Source organism: Calypte anna, chromosome Z (assembly GCF_003957555.1).
Source record: "Calypte anna isolate BGI_N300 chromosome Z, bCalAnn1_v1.p, whole genome shotgun sequence".
Lineage (NCBI taxonomy): Eukaryota > Metazoa > Chordata > Aves > Apodiformes > Trochilidae > Calypte > Calypte anna.
The window spans coordinates 3,679,099-3,687,679 of record NC_044274.1 but is presented as its reverse complement, the minus strand read 5'-3'; the positions used below and the strand labels follow the sequence as shown (position 1 = coordinate 3,687,679).

Here is an 8,581-nt window from a genome sequence, read left to right as displayed (position 1 = left end):
GCTAGGAATGAGGTCCTCAGACCAAGACAACTGGAGCTCAGCACCACTGCAGGGGCACAAATACTGGATGAGGACCAGCGGTGTTTTCCTTTATTTATTATTAATTATTTTATTATTTATTTTTTAATTGTATATTATTTATATATTATTTATTCTTTCTTTTTTTTTTCTTGAAGCTAGGGCTTCAAGAAGTGGAGAGTTCCTCCCCCTGGGAGTTTAGCATCCTAAAGTCTCTGTTGAGGCCATGGAAATCCAAGCCTCCATTAACTTCTTCTTGCATCACAAAGGTGTTCAGGCAATTAGTGAAGAAATCTTTTCATACCTCTTTGTTTCTTCTAGGTTTGTCTCTTGAGGTGACACCTGATCTAAAAGGTAGTTTTGAAGATGAAGGAGCACTCTATTCCTAGGCACAAAGAGAACAGCTGAATTATGTATTAGAACAATCATATTTGACAGAGAAGACAAGAGAAGGAAAATTCACAGTCAGAGTTGGAACATTATTGCACCATATGCTTTGCAACAACCAAGCACAACAGGGTCCCTCCACAACCCTTGCCTTACTGTGCCCTGTTGTATTTCCACCTGGAATGACATATGGCAGTGCCTAGGAGAGAAATTCTTACTTTTTCTTTTTTTCTGATGCTATAGTAATTTTCCAGCTTTAAAGGAACGTTTGATTCTGAAACACACTCAGGAAAGGAATAAAAAACTGTTCCTGCCTGGAATGGTCAGGTCCATTGACCTGTTTGCATTTACAACCAAATAAAAACCTTGAAGGAATGGCTCACAAGCTACTTTGTCTCATGCATCACTGACAAAAATGTCTATTCTGCAGAAACCTGATGCTTTGAAGTTATGTCAGGGGACACTAAAGAGTACAAATTTTATATTTCAACCCCCAGGGAGAACCGAGGGAGAGAGACTTCATAAAAACCATCTTCCAGCTTGTAAAATGAAAAATACTGCTTTGTAAAAAGCTGACCATGAACGCATGTTCAGCTCCACAACTTGTGCTTTTACCTCTGATTACAGTCAGTTTCCATAATGCCATTTTTGACTGTGAACACATTCATCATTTTACTAAGCTACTCGTGACTGCTGCTGGAAGAGGGAAGATGTTAGAAGATGGGAGCCACTGGAAGAATGAGAGACTGCATGAGCTTTTATAACCAGCCTTTCATCACTCAGATAAATACAAAATTTTTAACAGTAGTGTTACTGCAGTGGTAATGCTTTTCACCTCCCCACCACAGCTCTGAGAGAGATATTTTTGGACCACTTCTGCTTAAAGAGGGCTACATTGAATCCCATTTCAAAAAAAATAAAGTGCTTAAAGTTGACTATTAAAAGATGCCTTGGCAGGCTGTAGCCAGAGAGAAAGTTTCAAAGCTCCAGGCAGCTGATGCAGCTGCTCTTGCAAGTATCAGTTCCTCCATCCCAGACACAGAAGACTGGGAGAGGGGAGATTTAGGTTAGACATTTGTAAGATATTCTTCACTATGAGGGTGGTGAGAACCTGGCCCAGGTTGGCCAGAGAAGTTGTGGAACACCACTGGAAGTGCTGAAGGGCAGGATGGATGGAGCTTGGAGCAACCTGGGCTGGTGGGAGGTGTTCATGGCTTGGGGGCTGGGGTTGGATGATGGGGGATGGGATCTGGCTTTCCAACCCAAACCATTCTGTGACTATGATGACTAGGAAGTGCTCAGAAGTGGCTTTGCTAATGAAGGAACTCAGCTGCCCAGTCTGCCTCAAGCTGGGAACTTTCAGTCTTAATCTGTTTGCTTCCTGAGTAATAAAGGTACAGAGATTCCTTAGAGACATAAAACCCTGTACATGTTGGTTCATCAGGACTGCTCATTCCTGGTAAAGCTTCTTGAAATTGTGTTTATTTCTGCATTGGCTTTGCTCAGGGCAGGCTTATTGCACTGCCACTTGCCCTGTGTCATTCTTTTCAATCAATTACAAAGCATATCCTGCTCCCAGATAAACAGATGTGACCTTTTTAGTTCAATTTGGTGGATGTTCTCAGCGTAGCTGAGTTACCAGAAAGCTGAGTATTAGCCCTTATTTAATTCACTGGAGAAAATCTGGCTGCATTCTTCCTTAAGCAGGAAAAACACTCAATTCTTTGAATTTTCCCTTCCTTTTCATTCTGTTTTATAACCAGAATTGAATGAACATAAGGACCAAAATTGCTTAGATCTTTGATAAAACGTAACTGATTCTACATCCACATAGCCATATTGAATATTATGATCTAAAACAATCACTACTAATTATAAGACAGATAAGACACACTGTAGTAATAAGACATATTGTAGTAATATTGTAGACATATATATAAGACATATATGTAAGACATATTGCCCAGTTCTGTTCAATATCTTCATTGATGATTTAGATGAGGGGATTGAGTCCATAATCAGCAAATTCACAGATGACACTAAGCTGGGGGGGAGTATGGATCAGCTGGAAGGCAGGAGGGCTCTGCAGAGGGACCTGGAGAGACTGGAGAGTTGGGCTGATCCCAAGGGGATGAGGTTCAACACGGCCAAGGGCCGGGTCCTGCACTTTGGCCACAACAACCCCATGGGGAGCTCCAGGCTGGGCACAGAGTGGTTGGAGAGCAGCCAGGCAGAAAGGGAGCTGGGAGTCTGGCTTGGCAGGAAGCTGAAGAGGAGGCAGCAGTGTGCCCAGGTGGCCAAGAAGGCCAATGGCATCCTGGGCTGGCTGAGGAAGAGCGTGGCCAGCAGGTCCAGGGAAGGGATTCTGCCCCTGTGCTCAGCCCTGGGGAGGCCACAGCTTGAGTCCTGTGTCCAGTTCTGGGCCCCTCAGCCCCTCAGGAAGCAGACTGAGGTGCTGGAGCAGGTGCAGAGAAGAGCAAGGAGGCTGGGAAGGGATCCAGCAGAATTCCTGGGAGGAAGGAAGGGCTGAGGGAGCTGGGGGTGTTGAGGCTGGAGAAGAGGAGGCTCAGGGGAGACCTCATTGCTCTCTACAACTCCCTGAAAGGAGGTTGGAGCCAGGGGGGGGTTGGGCTCTTTTCCCAGATGACTTTCAACAAGACAAGAGGGCACAAAGGGTCTCAAGTTGTGCCAGGGGAGGTTTAGGTTGGAGATGAGAAAGAATTTCTTTCTGGAGAGGGTGATCAGACCTTGGAATGGGCTGCCCAGGGAAGTAGTGGATTCTCCGTGTCTGGAGCTCTTTCAAAAGAGCCTGGATGTGGCACTCAGTGCCATGGTCTAGCAACCGCAACGGTGGTTCAAGGATTGGACTCGATGATCTCTGAGGTCCCTTCCAACCCAGCCAATTCTATGATTCTATGATTCTATGATAAGTCAGATTGTAGCAATAAATTATGATCAGATAGGGAAGAATTATTAATTTCACTCGCAAGCAGTGGCCTCTTGGCAAAGATATGTCATTTTTTTCAGCCATGTTTTTGCATTAATTTCCCTAATCAATACTGGATATTCTTACAAACCACCCCCAGTGGAGGAGCAGAAATGATATATTCTACTTGTGGCATATTCTACTAGTCATTCAGTCACAACAAATCAGAGGCAAGCAGAAAGCTGCAATGCCTTCCTGAAGTGCTTGTCTCTCCTCATTGCCAAGTAATGCCTCCAATGTAGATGTCTCTGTTAAATGCTTAATATTTTGTGAGATGGACCAAGCACTCCTGAAGCACAGGCAAAATCTGAAGAGACTGCTTGACTATATCCAGTGAATAATTAAAATTAAACCCTCCCCCCCCCAAAAAAAAAAAAAACAAAAAACTTGTCAGCTTTCTGATTAATAGTTTTAAAGGAACAGGATGCTGTTAGGAAAAAGCTTATGAAGGAAAGGAAAGTTAGTCATGCTTAATATGTAACTATAGCTTTGACCACACGAATTTCAAGATGAGATTAAGTTTCATGGGACAGTCAAGGGTTTGAACCCAGAGGGTGCTTAAGTCACCAAGCTAAAAGAAAAAACAAAAATCCAAACAAAAACAAACTGTGGCAACAGACTAAGGAAAGTTTCAGCTTTAAAAGTGGTGGTGTGACCCTAGAAAATCCCAAAAGGTGGTAGTAACCACTCACAGCCTTTCAAGGATTATTTAACCATACAGCTCCAATTTTCAACTAAAAGGTTTTTATTTTCACAGTCCTGAAAATAAATTATATTAAAAAAAAAAAAAAAAAAATTAGCCTTCTGCTCTTTACAAGGTAAACTGGCAACTTTCTAACATTGTGTTTGTCAGATACCCTTTTCCTGCCACAAACTCATCCATCATGGGCTTTTATTCATATTGTAAAGTAGAAGATTCACAGTGGTATTTTATGATAAATGGTCCACAGCTTCCTTGATGAAAAATTAGCAGGACTGGTCCTAGTCAGTGGTCCAAAACTCATGTGAATCATCATCACTTGTAAAGAAACAGTTGCCCCATCAGGGGTCTTACAAACACTGGAAGATTTTTTTGTTGTGGAGTGGCTTAGCAATAAAGTTGCAAATTTTCCTCCTCACCCATCATTACTAGACATTGGATTCAAACATGTAATCTACTGAACATGGACAAACCTGCTGTCTCCAGAGGATCCTGGAGATGTTAATGGCAGGTTTAGACAAGAGGGGTAAAAGCAGCAAATAAGCTACAGATTGGTCTCAGTTAACTACGGTGTCTTAACAGCACTAAAACTGTGAGAAAATATTAAGGCAATACATGTGAACAACATACAAATAAGATCGTGGATTTAGAGAACAAGTGAAGATGTTGGATAAGGTGGTGCCATTCTTACCCAGGCAGAGTTCAAATTTTAACTTCCCCAGGGAATAATCCTGTATGCAGGATCTGGGCTCTTCAGATGCAGCCGAAACTCTCAAGATCTGAGGGAAAAAAAAAATAAAAAAAAAAGTGGATGCTATACAGTAATGACAGTGGAGTGGCACCCCTGAGTTTACACATTCCCTGAGCAATGACAGGTATTGCTAGCTCAAAATCAGAAGAATTTGACTACCTGGCTTTCAGAGCTGCCTTCTGCATGGCTAACCTGGATGATACCCAGAGGAAAGTCCTGCCTGTTGTGTATGTACAACCTTTGGTAACACCCATCCTCTAAATCACTGAATGTTACCCAAATTAATTTGCAGAGACAATGCAGCCATTCTGCTCCTTTTCAGCCATGGAAAGCCAAGTCCATCTGGATAGAAGAGAAAGCAGACTCTAGACCAAAGGCACTAGAGAGGAAAAACCTGTGCATGGTTATTGAAAAAGAGTGGATCTAGAGCAAAATGGGGCAAGTGAAAAGGGATAAAAAACTTGAGACAGGAAATGGCTCCTCCTGCCACAGAGGCTGTAGTTGCAAAGCTTCTTCTTGTTCAGTATATCTTACTGAAAAAGGACTCTGGCTCTTCTTGTCCTCAGGACAACAGTGATGCATTATTGGGGGCAGTCTGGGCTGACTTCTTTTCGTGAAGACTAAGCTATGCTGTTGCAAGCTGCTCTTCTCAAACCTCAAAAATTTGCTGCAGCCTACTCTCAAACACAGAAAAATTAATCACTTGCATGAAGTCATCTCAAGTTCTGCTAGGATGTAACATGAAAAAAACCCCTCAAGTCTGTGCAGAAGGCAGGTACAAAAATAATGTATTAAATAATCCATTGAATTTACACCCTTTAAAGGTGTGCTGGATGCCACAGAGCCCTTGGGCTGAGTTGCTCCTATATGCATGGCTTTTATTCTTTACTTGACTCTGTTGGTTTGTTTTAGTGAAGTTACAGCCAGAGGGGGTTTAATACAGCACTTTTTACATCTATGGCTGAAGGTGGTGCTGTGAAGGAGAGAACGACAGTAATTGCTCCAGAAATATGAAAAAAGCTGTGCTCTTAGTAGAAAAATATGGGGCAAGAGGAATGGTTAGCACCTGCAATAACGTTTTTGTAGGCAGAGTACAGGCTGAAAGATACTTTGTGTAAGAGTTGTTATTTTTAAATGGGAAGGAGGTCATGTAAAGAATAAAATGCCCATAAAGATGGCAAGCCAGTAAACACTTTTTTTTTTTTTCCAGGTAGCCTGTTAATTTAGAGGCTACTCAGTAGTTCTAGTTGTTGTTTTTCTGCACAGATTGGCACAAATCAGAACGCAATAAAAAGGCCAGAGAAAAATAAAGCTAATTTCGAAGGTATTTACAGGATCATGGCCGAGCACCAGCTGTGCAAAGCAGTCCTGACTTGCAGGAGGCACAAGGAAAAGCTGCTTTTGTCATGCAGCCATCAAGTCTTCAGAAAGAACTCTCCTTGTTGACATGGAACTGTGCACAGAGCCTAAGTTCAGTCTGCATAAGGAAGTCCAAACAAATGCTGTCCATCTCTCCAGAATAGAGCTGCAGCACTTTTCTTCTGCTGTGGCACAACCAGGTTGATTAAGGGAAGATATTTGATGTCTGCTTCACAATCCTTGGTAGATGTGGTAGAAGAAAATTGAGCCTTTGTGTAGCTAAAGCTCACCAGCAAAGTATCTGATGAACATTTCCTCTTGTGCAGGGAGAGCAGATGAATAAAAGAGCACATGTAAAGTCACAGGGTCCGAATGGCAAGGAGTGCTCAGCCTTTTTCTTTCTTGGCTAAGTAAAGGAATTTGGTCAAACATTTTGTATCAAGTACATCAACTGACAAGGCAGCAAACACACTGGGATTACAGCCTCTTCTGTGTGCAGATGATAAGGATTGGGTTGGAGGAGGTCTGGAGCTCTCAGATAAAATTTCTCCTGTGTTACAAGCATTGCTTTGAGAAGTATGCTGCAACTAATTCCTGCTCTTTAACAAAATCTCTAATGCCTTCGAGGCAAGGCATGTGGTTCTGAAGTTCTGCAGGCCAATTATGACCACTGAATTTGCTGTTTAATTAAAAAAAGGAAAAAAGGCCAAGTCAGAATTTCAAGTCAGTCACTCCCACTTTCTGCTCCTTCCTGAGTGCTTGCTGTTGTAATGTTGATATCTGAAAAATATATCTGATGCATATATACATATGATTGCATTAAATTTTATCTAATCGAGTAAAATCCTGCAAATTCTCCTTGGGCAGAAGCTCTGTTGAAATTAACAAGACAGTGTTTTTCCATGCCCGAGGCTGGAAGCTGTTCTTGTCAGGGGCCATTCATTCCATACGGCTGGTACAGCCATTTATTCCATCCATAGAGGTTTATATATCACAATATGCCTGCAAAGTAGTTTCATTTTATAGTCTTCTCCTCTGATGTTCAGCTCTCGGGAAGTATTACCGCATAAATTTCCTCTTAGTTTGATCCCAGTGATCTTCACTTTCCCACTTGCTCCTCACTTTTCGGGGAAGACATTTATTCGTGCGCTCGCTCCGTGCCTGACAATTTAATTACTTAACACTTCTAAGAGACGCTTTCGGATGAAAAGTCTGCATTTTAAAATATTTAAAAAAAAAAAAAAAAAAATTTAAAAAAAGTGAAGTGCTGCTATTACTTCCCTGCCTTTACGTGACAAGCAAGTTCTATCTTAGAGGTGACGCGATGACAACTTCAGCGGGGAAACTCATCAGTCATTTAACCTATTTTTAAAGGTTAACTAACAAAGAGTTATAGCACTCAGCCTGAATACCTCCTTCGGAGGAGTGGGGAAAGGGGAAAAAAAAAAACCCCGGAGCGGTGCCGAAGGCGGCAGAGCTGAGGTGAAGGGACCGGGCTCTCTCCTTCACGTCCCTCCGGGAATCAGCATCGGAGGGTGGAGGTGGTGGTGGTGGGAACTCACCCCCACACCGTGAACCTGGAGCTCACGATTTAGTGACAATTTCCACGACCCCACAGCGAACCTGGAGCTCACGGTTTAATAACGATGATAATAATAATAACGATATCCACGACCCCACGGAGCCCTAAGGTGGTGCCGCCTCACAGCCCTCCCGTCCCCCACCATCACCCTCCTCCTCCTCCTTTCCCGCTTCTCTGAGGGACACGGAGCACCTCGGGGACCCGGAGGGTGGGTGAGGGTGATGGCGGCTTAAGGAGCAGGCGGTGGGAAGGGGTTATTAGGAAGGAGCTCCCCACATGGGAAGAGTGTCAGGGAGAAGCGAGGCAGGGACCAGCCCCTCGCCATCCCCCACCGCCGTAAAGGGAAAGGGGACCCCTCAGGGCGCTGGCTGGGGTTGAGGAGAGTGCGGCCACAGCTGATCCCGGCTGGTTCCCGGGAACCAGGTGGGACCCGGAGCCATCCTCAGCACCCTCAGTGTTCCCGAGGGCAGGGGGCCCGGACCAGCCCCGCAGGGTCCCGGGAGGCAACCGGGCTATACGGAGGGCAATGCTGGGCAGGCGTGGGGGTGGCGGCGGCCATTTTCCTCACCCTGCCTCGCCAGGAGCCCCGGGCTGGGGGAAAGGGGTGGGAGCAGTCTAGCTCGGCTCTTGGCCGGAGCATGATACTTTTCAAGAGTTTTCTCTCTCTTTTAAGCGCTAAGGGATGAACCGAGGGGGAGAGAAGGAGGAAGGCGGTTCCCCACCTCCCGGTGCTGAGAGGAATCCGGAGAGGCGGCGGAATCTGAGCCCGTCCCGGGCTCCGTCCCTGCCTGCCCGGCT

The 8,581-nt window shown here is 44.4% G+C and overlaps 1 long non-coding RNA gene across 1 annotated transcript; it reads right to left on the bottom strand.

The window, feature by feature from the left end:
- Positions 1 to 347: 347 nt before the first annotated feature.
- On the bottom strand, positions 348 to 8,581 carry LOC115599858. Its single transcript, XR_003988652.1, has 3 exons — positions 8,506 to 8,581; positions 4,783 to 4,870; positions 348 to 403 (listed from the first exon to the last, which is right to left on the bottom strand). It is a non-coding gene; the product is annotated as an uncharacterized LOC115599858 (long non-coding RNA).